Here is a 13839-nt window from a genome sequence, read left to right on the forward strand (position 1 = left end):
GATGTGTGCTTTGGCTTGTGTCTCTAGATTAACAAGTTTCAGAAAACTCCACTAATTGGGATCAACAGGTATAAAGAAGCAGGTGAAGGAAGATAAATAACGGGGAAAAATGGGATCTGTGGATTGAACATATTTAATACTCTACCATTTTAGAAGCTCCTTTTTTAAAAAAAAAGCAATTCTAAGGTGGTTTTTTTTGGAGAAGGATATTTTAAAACTTGAGAGATTTTCACAGACATTTCGTACAATAAGTTTAGATTTTGCTTTTTTAAAAAAAAGAATGCTTAGATGTTACTTAGCTACCTGTTCATACTGAGTAATCTTTGGCAGTGATTTTGCCAAGTGCAAGTCTACCTATGCTTACCTATGGAAGTAAGAAATTCAACATTGGACTGTTAAATACATATATATTAGTCACTCTTGAGAATCATGCCACTCCTGTGAGATACAGTGAGTCTTGTCATTGCTTAACTAGGAAGTAAAGCTCTGTGTATCACTATGAAATGTCTAATGAAATTAGAAACATCTGTTCTTGCAGCTTGTTGCTCCTCCCTTGAGGGGAGAAAGGGAGCAGGATGAATGAAAGAGCAAAGAAAATGCATAGCAGAACAGATTTTGGAGGCAAGAGAGCTCTCTGAAGCCTCTTGCTTTCATTTGACTTGTCCTCCAGCCAGAAACTCTTCCCTGCAAGAGGAAAGCAGAGAAAGAAATACTATAAATGGTCCCACAGCACAAGGAGTCCTTGAAAGGCCTTTTGCTGATGTGCTGATTGTCCATGGAAGTTTGTTCTGGCCTGCTGTGAAGGAAATTTCATTGCTCAGGCACTGAATGCTATTTTACCCTCTACAGAGAGTTGCACTGAGCTTCCTGCTGAGTTGACAGGCATTTTCTTATTCTTCATTTGCTGCTGTTTCTGAGACATCCAAATAAGGTTTTCTTTCATGTAGTAATAGCTGCTTCTGCAAGTACTGCATGATCTGCACCCCCTGTCTGTGCCTGGCTAGCTTCACTTGAGCAGAGGTAAGGTATTGATAATAGGCTGTTTTATACAAGCAAGTACCTTACGAGATCCTGATGTAGAGGCTGTTTCTTTGACTAGGTATTGGTAACATTCAGAGTATATATTGCCTCTATCTGTATTTAATTACTACTCTTTACATTTCTTGCATTGCGTAAAAGTTTCCATTGTTTGCCAGGCTCTTATATCAGTAATGGCATACTTCAAAAACTAATTCTCAATCACAGTAGTTGTGGAAGCACTTTTGGATGAAACTGTGGGACATAACCCCAACCACAAGTAAATGGGTATACAAGACATAGTCTGTCAGGCTAAAGTGGGTGATGTTCACATCTAATAAAGCATCCTTCTATGAAAGTTTGCTTTCACCATTTCTGTTAAATTTTAGTTCCTAATGGGTTTTGCTTGGAATTCTGTTGACACACAAACTGCCCCAACTCATTCATTGCGCCCCTCCGTCTTACTAACTCAAATACGGTTTTGAAAGCCCACTTCTGTTTTTTAAAGGAGATTTAACGTATGATGCTGCCATGTTCACTTGTTACTGATTAACAAATACTGCTTCGTGAAAGGGGATTTACAAATGAATTTACTGCGATGAATAATAAGCTACAATTCAGTAAACACTCTAGGACTCCCTTAAAAAGTTATGCTATATTAAGTATGAAGAGTACAGTTCATCATATATTATACATGGAGATGTGATGGAATCATCAAGCCCACTTTTACAACTGTGTTAAAGCAAAATGATTGATTTTTCAGGAATTCTCATTACTGCAGTATGACAAATCAGTTGAAATCAAACTCGTTAAAGAACTGCGTAAACCAAATGTTTATACAAGGTGTTTCCCCCTTATTTAGCATATGTTCAAAGAATGTTTATTAGCCAGTTTCACATTCCATGTGCCTTGTGAGTCTGCATCAAATTGCAGGGACATGTGTGTAGGAAGAAATGATGAGGACATCTGCTGACTTAAGAACAACTGACTGGAATGGTAAAAGGAAACAATATGTATTGGAGATCTATGGTTAGGAAAACAAATGAGGATATCAAATGAATACTAAGAAGGAGAGAAGCTAGTGTGGAGAAAAAGAGAGAGAGGGAAAGCCAAGGCAAGGCTTTGTATCTGTCAAACTGTTTCTGTCAAAATTGTCAATACTGCCTGTATTTTCTCATGGGGAGGAACTTCAGTCTGAAATGGGAAAAGTTTTGAGTCTGCTAAAACAAAAAAAAAAGTTTGGATGCTTCCGCAGATTTCATTTTACATAAATATTTAGCCCAATCACAGTTAGACTCTAGAGAGTTGAATGTCCTCTGTATCTGTGTGTAAGGTTGTCATAGGTTTGTTATTTTCTGTTTGCAGGGAAGAATGAAAGGTTGGCCTTAAATAGAATAGCTTGTTCTAACCACATAATCTGCCTTTTCAAACAAGGCTTCACACCACTAGTTTGGGCTGTCTTTCTTTGGTTTCTGGAGGTTTGGGGGTTTCTTTTGATTTCTCCTTCTAGTTGGAGCTTTCCTCCTGGAGTACCTTTCATGACAGCTTAAGTCTAAGGAAAGAAGAGAGGCTAATTCCTTCCTTACTCAAGCCATTTTCTAGATGAAAAAAAAGTCCTTTTCTCATTTTCCTCCACATCACCATTGCACATATTTTTTTCTTCCGTAATTAACACACCACTGTGTATTTCCACAACACAAGTGGAAATGAGAGCCCCTGAGGGCTACAGAGCAGTTTCTTGCCCTGTGTGAATATTCAAAATGCACTGCAATAATCAGCACAGGTGTTTCTGAAATTGGGAAGCCATCAAAATTATTCTGTGTTTAATTGCCCTCAGACTCTCCCATCAATCTGTTTAGCTGGTTTGGATCAGTTCATTGGGTGAAACAACAGGTATTGATGGTCTACTGCTAATGGGTCTTGAACACTTCTTTCTTTGTCTCAAGGTATGTTTATGTGATCATGTTTTAGATACAGTTCCAATCTTTTATTGATTCCATTGCTACCATAAAGTGTTTACAGAGCAGTTTTTTTGGCAAAGGAAGGATGGAAGAGGGTAAAGCTTGGCCCTTTGTTTTTGTGAACAAAAATTCCTACAGTATTGTCTCTGCTGCTTTGAAAATCGAAATTTGCATTGCAAATTTCAGTGTATAATTTGTAACATTTTGCAAGTGAGCAAGTGTTAGCAGGGATTCATGGTTTTCAATGTATCAGCACCATGTCAATATGTCAGTACACAAACATGTTTGTGTTTTTAAAGAAACAAATTTATTGACAGACTAATCCTACATGCCACTAATTGTCTTGGTATCCTGCTATTTCATTGGGGTCTAAGCAAAGTTTGTAAAGTTTATCTAGTTCTAGTCACTAAGTTTGCTTCTTGAATAGTGCTCTTAAAATTTGCTTCTATAGATTTCCGGAACATACTTGTTCTCTCAGTCATATTTCCAGCAGCAGCTAGGGCAAATTATTATTTTGTGTTGAGTATATCTTGAACACATTTCTTTATAAATACAAACATCTTCTCAAATATCAGACATAGAAATGTTGAGAAAATTTTGAATATATGCTGAAAGTATTTCAGACTGCAGCTGCATAGAACTAACACTGAACCTAGTGCTCTGGTATCTTAAGTGTTTATTAGTTCCTTGTAGTGAATTTAAGTGAATCCATGCTGGGCTGACAACTTTGTTATTCCTTTGGGGAGTGAGGGTAACATTTTAGTCTGTGAACCTAGACAAAAACTGAAGCACACTTGCAATGTTCTGCAGTTTTTCACTGATTTGCATTACTTGTGTCTTCAAATGTTTATGTGCAGTTGTCTGATGAGCACATTAGTTATACTGACAATTGATGCAGTGGAGGTTGGAGCATTTCGGGTTTGCTGAACTGGATCAGTCAGATCGTGCAGCTGATAATTAACAAAACCCAAGAAATAGTTAATTCTTAGTAAGAAGCAGAGTTAAATCTCCGTTTGGCATGTGCACGCCAGAAGTCTTGAGTAAAAATCCCTCTTTGTTTATACCAAAAACCTTTAGCCCTATGATGTTAGACATTTTACTAGAATGCGGCATTTGAAAAAGGCTGAGATCTTGCTCGTATAAAAATACACACACACTCTCTTCTGCATGCAGATATGCTGCAGTATTACTAGGAAATGCATTAGTCAGAGACTGTATCATGAATAAAGTTTGTGGAGAAATAAGGAATGAAGCCTCACGGTATACAAAATATAAACATCTTTATGCACACATTTATACTGTGACAGCTGATATGATGTTATTCTATACTCAGGAAGCAGAAATTTCTATCAGTGTTTTCAACTTTTGGATGACCAGCTGTCTGCTTTTTTGTTTTGTTCGGTTTTGGTTTTTAAGATGCAATTGGTAACAAGTTATAAATGTAAACTGCATTATGGGGTACTGTGTTAATGATACTGGTGCTGTTTGGAGGCAGGACAGAGAGAAGCTCCAGATATAACTAGCTTAATACCAGTATTATTGAAGGGCCCAGTCCTGAGTCCTTGTCCAAGACACAGAGATCAAAGAGAATCACACCTCACTAGAAACTTCAAGGCTCAACCAAAAGTAGTTAAACATGTATCACAAACACTGTCCTTGAGTCACCATGAAACTCTTCCTTCATGTGCTCATACAATCAAATTGAGTTTATGAAAAGCAAACTGGCATCTGATAATGGCCACAGAATTCTTTATTTAGCACACCAAACTAAGCTGTTCACACACATCTGTCTGTCTGCTGTTGACTTTCAGCTTAGGAAGGAGACATGACAAGAATGCTTCTATCTTTCTTGTTTAGCTTTTGAACCTTGGAAAAGGCAATAGCTTTACGTTCTGCACTTAGCTGAGGTACTTTCTTCATAACATGTTTTCAGTGTGTGTTGACAGCAACCTTGCCATTCTCACCTTTACATGATGCACCTCCTGGTGCATCTCTACATGATTAAATCTCTCAACAGTTTTTCAAGCAATGATTTACATTAACGAAACTGAATAGTGGCCCCATCAGACCTACTTCAACATTCACTGCAGCCATACAAATGGCACTTGCTTACCATTTGAAATAGGCAAGCAACTTAGATTTTTAGGTCATAGTAATGATATCCAATTTCAGGAAGACTGAACAGCTTTCATTTTAACATGCTAAATCTGTAACGAACAGATTGCAAACATGAAAATAGGAAGCACTTCATATACATGTACTCGCATGCAGACAGTGAATCAGAATCGTAAATGCAGAAGCCCCACACCCTGTATTCTTAAAGTGTAGGTAAGAACTAGGACAAAGAAAGGCTCTTAAAAAAAAAATTAAAAAACAAACAAACAAACAAACAAAAACAAAAAACAAAAAACAAAAAACCCCCAACAAAGCCACCAGAACACTGTAATGAAGAACATGACTGCAAGAAAAGATTTCAGCCTCCTGGAACTGGAAGTAGATTTTAAAAAAAAGTAGGATATTAGCTTCATGCTCTCCAGTTCACACTGGAGAAACGCCAGTGTAATAAATACCTCACAGACTCTTATGAACTTTAGCCTTGTTTGTGGGTGGTAGCAGGAGAGCGGAGATGTAGAGCCACACGTTCCAGTGGTTGTAAACAAATCTAATAGTTTAAAAATTACTATTAGGAGTAACTCCAACAATTAGCTGAGGAAAAAAGAGGAAAATACAGTGTCTGAGTAGCAGTGGGGCAGAAATTCAGACGACCTCAATGGAAAAGAGTTGAAATATCTTGGAGAAGAGGAAGACTGCTGATTTGTCACTCTTTGCTCGAGGGTGTACCTTAGCTTTTGAGGTTTAATGGCAAGCAGACTGGCAGCTCTCCTGAGCATGCAGAGCAATGCTGAATAACAGAAAATGGGTCTGAGGAAATGTGAACTGAGAAAGGAGAGTGGGAAAGGGAGCAAGCAATTCTTGGATCCCTTGTATTAGCCAACACTCAGGATAAAATGCAAGAATAACTCACTTTATGTGAGTCAGGATTTGCTAAGAATTTATGGAAAATTATCCTGACATATCACAAACTGAATATTCTTTCTGTTTGTTTTTTTTTTCTTCTTTTTTTTTTTGGTGTGGCTTTTATTATAGGACAGGTAATGTTGAACAAATGCAAACATGCAACAAATGGCTTCTGTTTGCTAAGTTGGCTTTTGTCTACCCCTCTATTTCTATTTGCTGAGGTAGTATATATTTTTTCATTTTAATGTAGAAAAGAATAAGACCTGCTCTACTGTGCTTCAGAGCTCTAGAGTAGAATCAACTATCTGGAAAGAAAAGGAATTAATATGTCTCTAAGTTACTTTTACTCTATCTTTGTCCCAGGGTACCTATGGAGGAAAGCCTGTCAGTACTTTCTTCCTATATGATATAGTTTGAAATCTGATCTTCTTTTATAAAGCAGTGTTGTAAGTGGTAGATAACAGTCCTTCAACATAACCCACTGCAAATAAGAGTAAACAGCTGTCTTTGATTACAACTGCAAAACTTGGTTAACTCATGAAGTAACCACTCTTCACTGTGTTCCCTGTGGTAAATAAGGTGGATTGTAAGATACTGTTAAACCTTGCCTAGACTATATTCATCCAATCAACCAAACTTGACAAGGAGCTGAAGGTCAAGAGACTTTGGTATTTTTGTTCATGATTTTTTTTTTTTTCCCTGTCGTCAAAGAAAATTGCTTCCATTTGAAGAGATGTCTAGACCAGCAGTAGCTCTGTGTCCCCCAGTCATTACCCACTAAACTTGTCAGGATTCATGCCTAACAGACACCTTTGAATCATCTAATTTTAGAGCACTTTTTAATAACCATCACTCTTTCCCAAAGAGTACTTGTAGGACATTAGAAATATCTTAATCCTTCTTCAATAATAGAATGGAAGGTAAAAATTTCCACAGCTATCATTATTGGAAGAAATAGTATTATATTGAAAGGATAAAATGTACTTATTCTGTCTAACCCCAAAACCACTTACAGGATATATTTTCTGACACACAGTCTCTTGTGACTGTTTGAGTAGCTACCTGAAAGGAAGTGTCTAATTTAAGACTGGGTACGTTATTAATTGTCCCATTTTTAGTTTTCCTTTCTATGTATGTCAAATAATTGATATTTATAAATGACTGTGAAAAGTGTGTGTGTGGGAAAATACTGGAATTATACAATTAACATCATTTGAATATGGTGTGATTAGTACAGAATGAAGTTTCTGTATTGAAATTCACGTGTTACAAATGCTTGTGTTCAGAATAGCTCCACAAATCCAGTCAGATTTCCAGTTGGAGATCCTCAGCAGATCTCCAACTGTCTCTAGGAGTTAATCTCAATCTCACCTAATACGCACCATCTGAACTGTAGTTTTAGACAGTTGTCTGAGCTCCCTCTCAAAATCTAATGCAGACATCTGAAGAACATCATTCCAAAGGACCTGAGTTTAAAAATCTAATGCAGAGAGAAAAAGTAGCTTCTGGAGCTGTGTATGTCTCATCAGTAACTACAGAAAAGACCTACAAACACCTAAAAATAGGCATCTAATAGTTGACAAAGATTGGGTAAAATGAATGTCCTTAAGGACTCGCAAATACAATTATCAGCACCTCTATGTGAAAAACAAACATGCCCATTGAGCTGTTGGCTGCCTTTCACTAGAGTCAGGCAAATTTGATTAATTATAATTAATTCAAAAAAAGACTGAGTCCTGCGACTCATTAATAATTTCAGAACCTGCATTTTTACACGCTCAGTGTGCTCAGTGCTGCCTGTCCCCATGCTATATATTTAAAACCACTCCTGTCAAAGGTTTATCGAGGAAGAGCATAAACAGTTTTCCTTCCTTAAGGCACTATGGTGTGAGATTCTAGTTATGCCTTTTAATTCTGCTTCTAGGGTGGCTGGTTTCTAACTTTACCTAGACTCTTTAAGACTAAAATATTTTGCAATAGGTGTGGCTATGTTTCAAATGAACACCCTTTACATATTAAATAGTGTGAAGCAACACTCATGGAGGAAGAACTTCATGTATTATTTACCTTTTTTGCATTGTATCAAATGGCTTTAAATCAGATGCTAAATTTTAGATGAGTATTGATCATAATTGATATCATCCATTATAAATAGCCTTTTTGATTGTTCAAACTCCTTGTATAGAACTATGGAGAGGGGCAAGAAATGGACATTTATGTTTAGTTATTTTTCATTATTGTTTGAAAGACATAATATAAGATGTGCTCAGTTGCCTACAGTCTTTTTCAGTGTTGGAAAAGGAGCTCATCACTCTCCAGGCCTGCTCTTGAGATGAAAAGATTATATCCCATTCTATAAAGACATTATTTTACATTTATACAAGTAAAAAGAAAAGCAAGCACAGAGAAAGGCGTTAAATGATTGATGTTTATTTGTCTAATGTGTTTTGCTTTACAAACTGTGTGTTCTTATGTCTTCAGTAACTAATACATGTTCAAATACATCAGAGTCATGAGTTTATCTTTGTTAGTTCAAAAAATGTGACTGAAATACAGCTAACAAAAATATCCAAACAGACATTACTATTCAGGGGATGATCCGTGGTTCTTCCTTGTTTTTAAGTGAATGATACTCATTTATAACCAGTGATTATATTTGATAATGGCAATAATTTTGCAGAATACATCTAGCAAACCCATTTTGCAGATAACTAAAGTCCTATCACAGCAGGGAATAACTTTTGAAGTAGTGAAGGAAAAAAAGTGGTGAAACAGTAATACTAAGCCAAAAATTACTGTCATGTTCCTTGGCTTTCGATGAACTTTGGAGAAAATTATAATCCTAATCCAGATTTCAGACATTAAGATATTTTATATAAGAGCATTACGTTTTCCTCAACTTTAATCTGAACATCAGATGAAACATATTTAAGTATGGTTTATATAATACCAATCAATTAAAAAATTAAGAAAAAACATTCTATTTCAAGAATAAAGTATTAGGAGAAAGTCAAGTGCAATCAGAAACAAAAAACTCAACCAACTAACCAAACAGAAAAACCCCAACCACAATACCTACATAGAAATCAGAACATTTGCAACAGAACTTTTCCTCCACAGGGATTTCAGTTTCTTATGTTTAGCATGTGACCTTATAAAAATGATAACAGGAGTCAGCTTCTGAAAATAATACAAGCATCTTATCTGCTGCTTTCTGGAGGCAAACACCAAAATTGAGAGCTGTGTTAAAAAAGTCATAGAGTTTGGTTTTGGTTGGTTTGTAACTTGAGGGAACAGGAGAATATTTTTAGTGTTGAATTGTTTGAGAAGTGATTTTCTTTTCTTTGGCTTTTGAAAAGCATAGAAACTCGGTTTACCTAAGGTTTTCTCTTAGTAACTAGATGTAGAGTCATTTTTTTAATGAACCAGTGACTCTGCTATGGATTTTCAAGGGCAAGACCTAACAGTCTGCCACAGTTAATGGAATTCGGTATTTTAGTAGTCTCATGGGTTTCTCATCAGGGTGTGTTTCTAATTTCTGCCTGCACACCAAATATATCCCCTTAACATTCTTTTGAAACATGTGCAGGATACTGTGAATTTGTGCTTGAACTTTTACAATATTTTCGAAGTTATGTGTGTAACAGCATCTTGGACTACATCTTAGCACAGTCTATTCCCTTTCTGCTTCCCTCTTCAGTTTGAGACAAGAACAGCTGTCAGCTACCTTTATCATCTCTGCAAATGCTATACACTTTATTTATGGCAACAATATTCTGCTTGCTTTCCTTTGAAAGCAGAAGTATTTTTCACCTTGGGAGGAGAGTGAGTGTGTGAAAGCATGTGTAATGAGCAAACCTTTTACACGTTCATGTCTTAATTGAAAGATTCAAGTTTGACTTCTCCCAGGCAGAGATGAGAACTGAGATTCAGTTCAAACTCCAACTGAATTGCAAGACAGTCACTGTTTTCAGCAAAGTCAGACCCCAAAACTGTAACAGTAGTGCACTTGCTGCCGTTTCACTGGGTATGAGACAGCAGTGGCAAGCTGACTGTATTTTGAAAGGATTTGGCATAAACTAAGCAGCTAATGCTTACCAAACTGAGATATTTTTAGGTACCTGCAGGATGAGAACTTGAGTTTCATAGCAAAATGACTTACGAACTTAAGATGTCTAGAGAGATAATGTACTGCTGAGCATGATTTTAAGGAGTACAACTAAAATAGCTAAAGGAAAACTAAGCCACACTTCAAATGCTATAAGTTCCTTTTTGGCTTTTTTTTTACCACATAGGGAGCTTGGGGAGCAGTACGAAATTAAGTTGGTTCTACAACCCACATTTTCTACTCGGTCAAGCCCACAAAGCAGAATAAGCCTAATGTACTTTTGCTGAATATTTTTGTGTAACTGTTTTAAAATTGTCATGATTTCTGTGAATATTTCACAAACAGAAAGAAATTTTCTTTGCAAACCATCAGTCTGTTTCAACTTTATTAAATCCCTGGCATATGTAGATAAACATTTTGAATGAAGTTCTGTTGCTTGTGTTACATATTGTGGATTTTTCAGTATTACATTTGATATGTGTATTGTTCAAGGGTAGCAAGCCAGAGTGAACTTGGCTTTCTGTAGTGGGTGGTATTTAGGAGTATGCTGGCGTACAGACTTGTTCCAGCTGCTTCACCTTCCACTGTTTCCCTCAGTTCAAGAAAAAATCGCACAACTTGCCCTGCAGCAGAGAAAGAAAAATCCTTCTGCCATACAGTCTGTTGCATTTTGTCAGTGGTTTGCATTTAGTCTGTCCCCTTCACCTGCAGTTACATTCAGCCATTTACAGCAGTTGTTCTGAATAATTTGGGACAGTTACTCAGGTTATTAGTACGTGACAGAAATCGCCTGGCTTATAATAACATATGGTTTTTTTTATGTTTTCCGTGGAATTTTAGCAAATATGGAAATCAGGTGAAAATTCTACTATTAATTATCTGTACCTGTCTCCAAATAAATTGAGACAATTAAAATCCCTCGGAGAGATGCGATGGCATTAAATAGAAGATAATTAGTACAGAGGTGAGAAGAGGTGCTCCTCTTTCTCCAGTTGCCAACCTCAGTGCACAATGGTTCTAAGTTTTAGAGATATTACTGTCAGATAAAATGAAATGTTATATCTAATTTTAGCAACAATCTATTCTCCTAATTAAAAAGTTATTTACAAATTTTATAACATTTTTAATAATGGTAAACCGCAAGCTGACATATGGATAGATACCAAATATAACTAGGCAACAATGTACTAGCATAGAAATACGGCTTTGGTATTTGAGTTATTTTTCTGACAAGGCTGGAGAAGATAAGAGTTTCTAAAATAATAGAAAAATAGAAAAATTGAGGGGAGAGTTTTTCTCCCCTTAATTCCTTCTTTCCAAGGGAAGAAGGAGACTGTCAGGGTAAACATATACTTCTTTAGATGAAGCTTTGCTCTGTAGAGCCTTATCTGTCTATGGGCTCGTATATACCTGGTTTGATTTTTGTTGTACTTCTGGGGTTTAGTTTGGTTTTGTTATGAGATCTGGTATGTTATAACCTCCTTTTCAAGATGCTTTTAAAAATAATTCTCAAGTGATTGAGGGCATATTTTTATGCCTGTATGTTGGGTGAGTGCATTTTCCAAAAAGGTAAAGCTGGGACATTTGAAATGATGTAGCATTGTGTACAAGAATTCAAGCTGGTTTTAAAATTACTCCATTAGGCATCAAAAGTTGCAGAACACCACACCAATAATACTAGTAAAGTACAGTCTCTTTTTTTCAGAGCTGTGTATGTTTTAGGCAGGCTAAATGCGGTAATTAAAATTTGGTCATGTTTTACATTGATTGACCAAAGTTATTTGAGGGCCTCCGTAATGCTAATGGCTGCTACAAGTTCTGATGCAGAACATCAAGCAGTCAATCAGCTGGAATGATAGCTTGGGACCTTCTGTCAGGGAAAGAAATGTAATAGAAGGACAGAATTAATTGGGGAGACAGTCATCCTTCTAGCTCATACAAGGCTCAGCAGGAAAAAAAAAGAGCCACCAGCTTGTTGTTTTTGTTGTCTGTATGGTTAAGTGAATTGTATTTCTACTTCCCTTTCTCCATACTGTAGCCTGTACAACTCCATCTTTACTATCTTGGAGTCCTGATTACTGTTGGAGTTTTGAACACCAATTTTGTATTTTATTTTAGAAATTAATGCATACCACAAGATTTCTTTTAACCTAAATGAAGATCAAACATTTCAGTGCCCAGGTGGCATTTTACTCTATTATTTAATGTTTCTGTTTCTTACAGTTATGTTTGTAAGTACAGCAGTGTGCATATCTGTACGCATACTTGTTTAGTTAGGCTTATTGTTAGTTAATAAGCTTTGTTAGAAGAACCATGTAGGTATGCTGACCTTCCTCATGCTCAATCTTCAACCTGAGCTTTGGCTTTTGTTGACTGTTTTTGTAGTGTTCATATATGCATCTGAATTCACTGGGTACAACTTTAATAGATATGAAAAATGGGAATATTTTCTTAAAACAAGCTACTCTCTTACAAATTCCCAACATCTTTTGTTTGCCTGTTGTCAGTTCTAAAGAATTATAATTCACTCAGGTCGCGCTATGAGCTTGGAGCTATAATGAAGAAATTGTGCCAGCAATGAATAAATCTTATCCTTTATGTTTTGGTTTTTTTTTCCTCTTTTTCTGACGTGTTGAGCAGCATTTCGGATTTATCTGTCCACAATCACAGATACTTTTTTTCTTATTTCTATTTTGAACTGCTCTCAGATTTTGTGGCAGCTGCTTTGTTCCAGTTCAGCGAAATTTCAGTGTCTCTATAGAGGTCAAAGCTGTTGGTTATTATTACTACATGAAGTATAGGAATCCCAAAGCTCCACTGGCTGCATTAACTCTAGAACTGGATCATCTCATCAGTGTGTGCTTCAAGTTAATGACTGTGGGTGAAGCAGCACTGTGCCATTACAAGAACTGCTATCAGCACATAGCTTGTCTTGTTGGGTAAGAAAGGGGTTCTCCATTTCTTTCTCCGTATCTGTCATTTGCATCAGTTCCAAGCTTGCTGCTGTCATCAGATCATCCCATTTTTTTTAAGAATTTGTAAATGGGAGAAATAACAGTGTTCAAAATTAATTGAAAGTGGCAACTTCAGTAGTTAGTCAGTTACAGTGTATTTTTGTTCTGTCTTCCTAGGTAGCAGGAAGACCAAATAAGTAATAGTAGCATACTTTGTAAAGTGATTGCCTAGTAAGTGTTCTTGACTTCAAGCAACACTTTGGTTTAATTCCAAAGGGAAGAAATATATCAAAACATCTAATAAAATATTTTTTGTATTCAAAGGCTCCCAACAATTCCAACAAGCCATTTTCATTTGTGCAGAGTTGGATTATAGTTGATTATATTAGGCATTTTGAATTATATTGTCTTTGGAAAACAGACTGGACCGTCATCACTTACATGTGTTCTGCTCTATATCTAACATGATTCTTTAATGGACAGAGTGGTGTATTTTCTTCTGACTGCTGGTTGCATTGCCAGGAATTCTTTTCCAGCTTCTGAATGTGCTTCATAACCTAATGCTCTGTGTTTAAATGCTATTGAGAAGGCTGGATATTAAGGCCACAATCTTTAAAGTCTTCCAGAATGTAAGCAGGCCTTTAAAATAGAACACTAAATATTATTTCTAACTCCGTGCATCTCACATAATGCTTCAAGTTAATTTACAGAAATACTTGCTCATTATGTGCTGCAAACATTGTATCTCTTGAAGTCTGGGGCCTCATCAGGCGTCTTCTGC

The sequence above is a fragment of the Pezoporus occidentalis genome, unplaced genomic scaffold, assembly GCF_034315485.1.
Source record: "Pezoporus occidentalis ecotype Australia unplaced genomic scaffold, CSIRO_AGI_Poc_V1 ctg30, whole genome shotgun sequence".
NCBI lineage: Eukaryota > Metazoa > Chordata > Aves > Psittaciformes > Psittacidae > Pezoporus > Pezoporus occidentalis.